The sequence below is a fragment of the Staurois parvus genome, unplaced genomic scaffold (genome assembly GCF_062004578.1).
Source record: "Staurois parvus isolate SC_StPar_1 unplaced genomic scaffold, SC_StPar_1.0 ptg000731l, whole genome shotgun sequence".
Lineage (NCBI taxonomy): Eukaryota > Metazoa > Chordata > Amphibia > Anura > Ranidae > Staurois > Staurois parvus.
This window is the reverse complement of record NW_028318527.1, coordinates 112,148-115,178: the sequence shown is the minus strand read 5'-3', so window position 1 is coordinate 115,178 and position 3,031 is coordinate 112,148.

Below are 3,031 nucleotides of genomic sequence, written 5' to 3'. Positions count from 1 at the left end.
TGAGCAGACTTTATAAAAAAAAAAAAAAAAAAAAGCAGAAAACGTCTCCGACGCAATAATTTCCCGAGAGCGCCTTTTCTAAATGATCTACACCACCACCTTTAACCAGCCGCCCAAGATGGCCGCCCGTACGCGCTGACAGCTGCAGCCAAGTGTAGCAGCTGACAGCGTTCGCGTTGTTTATACATAGAAATGATGTGAACACGACGGCACGTCTCACGTCCAGAACAAACAAATAAAAGTTGGACTTTATGAAAACTATCCTCTGTATCCCATGCAGCCAATTAATTCGCTGATCTGTGTATCCAATTAATCAACAACCTTGTTCTCTCTGGCAGCAGCTGTCCTCCGTGCCGGTGGAAGTTCTGCGGTATTATCCTTTGTTTTATTGCCCTGTTTGTGCGTCGGAAGACATTTACTGTTAGTAATGACATGATTATTGAAGGTCGTTATGGGAATCTTCATTCATTTCACACGAGCAACATGGAACGCAGTTGCTAGGATGGCTGGATAGATGGACGCCGGGGCAATGCTGCTGGGGTTTTACTTTAAGTTAACATGAAATAGGAACAAAGCACATCCCTCGATAGTGTTTACTTGCCTCAGTCCAGAGCACTGAGGGTCATTTCTGTCTGCGGCCTCCTTCCTCTGCTATCTGCATCAGTCACTTCTGACAAGTTTTCCTGACACCAAGAGAAACATGGTGACAGGGGAGGGAGCTCCAGGACACAGCCTGTGATTGACAGCCTCAGCTCTGTTCCCCACATGGAAGAAAAATATATTTGAAATACATTTTAAAAATATTCTTCCCAAATGTATTGACATATATTAGAAATGCTTGAGGGGATATGATCTCCATGTATAATACATAAGGGGGGGATATGATCACCATGTATAATACATAAGGAGGGGATATGATCTCCATGTATAATACATAAGGGGGGATATGATCACCATGTATAATACATAAGGGGGGATATGATCTCCATGTATAATACATAAGGGGGGGATATGATCTCCATGTATAATACATAAGGGGGGATAAGATCTCCATGTATAATACTTAAGGGGGGGGGATATGATTACCATGTATAATACATAAGGGGGGATATGATCTCCATGTATAATACATAAGGGGGGATATGATCTCCATGTATAATACATAAGGGGGGATATGATCTCCATGTATAATACATAAGGGGGGATATGATCTCCATGTATAATACATAAGGGGGGGATATGATCTCCATGTATAATACATAAGGGGGATATGATCTCCATGTATAATACATAAGGGGGGGTATGATCTCCATGTATAATACATAAGGGGGGATATGATCTCCATATATAATACATAAGGGGGGATATGATCACCATGTATAATACATAAGGGGGGATATGATCTCCATGTATAATACATAAGGGGGGGTATGATCTCCATGTATAATACATAAGGGGGGATATGATCTCCATGTATAATACATAAGGGGGGGTATGAGCTCCATGTATAATACATAAGGGGGGGTATGATCTCCATGTATAATACATAAGGGGGGGATATGATCTCCATGTATAATACATAAGGGGGGATATGATCTCCATGTATAATACATAAGGGGGGGATATGATCTCCATGTATAATACATAAGGGGGGATATGATCTCCATGTATAACACATAAGGGGGGGATATTATCTCCATGTATAATATATAAGGGGGATATGATCTCCATGTATAATACATAAGGGGGGGATATGATCTCCATGTATAATACATAAGGGGGGGATATTATCTCCATGTATAATACATAAGGGGGGGATATGATCTCCATGTATAATACATAAGGGGAATATGATCTCCATGTATAATACATAAGGGGGGATATGATCTCCATGTATAATACATAAGGGGGGATATGATCACCATGTATAATACATAAGGGGGGGATATGATCTCCATGTATAATACATAAGGGGGGATATGATCTCCATGTATAATACATAAGGGGGGATATGATCTCCATGTATAAGTACATCAGTGGTTCATATAGTGAACTCTGTGTAGTTATTCCCCCTGAGGTCATCACAGAGGACAAGGGGGCGCTCTTTACGTCTGGAGGCAAAGAAATGTAATCTCCAAACACGGAAAGGTTTCTTCACAGTAAGAGCTGTGAGAATGTGGAATAGAATCCCTCCAGAGTTGGTTGTGGCCAGCTCAGTGGATTGCTGTAGGAAAGTCCTGGATTCTTTCTTGGATACACAGAACATAACTGGATATAACATTTATAGGGAAAGTTGATCCAGGGAATATTCGATTGCCTCTCGGGGGATCAGGAAGGAATTGTTTCCCAGCAGGAGCAAATTGGATCGTGCTTTGCTGGGTTTTTTTGCCTTCCTCTGGATCAACTGTGGGTGTAGGATTATAACTTTTTTTTTTTTTTTAAATGGCTGTCTTTTTTCAGCCAGACTAACTATGTAACAATTTTGGCCGTATTCAATATGTTGTTGTATATATATATATATATATATATACTGCATGTTGAAATGCATTTGTATTACAAATGATATGAAAATATTTTTAAAAATACATTTCAAATATACTGTATATAAAAATACAAACTTACATTTTTGGAATGCATTTACAAATGTATGTAAAAATACTTTTGTATATGTTAAAAAACATCTGAAGGATATATTTAAAAAAATATTTGTCATATATTTTGTAATATATAAAAACACATTTCAACATGCAGTATATATATAACTTTTTTGTATGTTAAAATAAATCTGAAGACTACATTAAGGAAAATATATATTTTTCATATATTTTGTATATTTTTCAGATTTTTTTTTTAACATACACACCCAAGTCCCAGACGCCTGCAAAAATACCTGTACAATACAACCCCCCCCTCCCACCCCCAAAAAAAGCCTGAAAATGACCAGAGACGCTCAGCTCAAGTGTGAATGCATCCTTACTGAAAATGTAGTGTTCCTTTAAATCGGAAGTACGGACAATTATAAGAAGGAGAA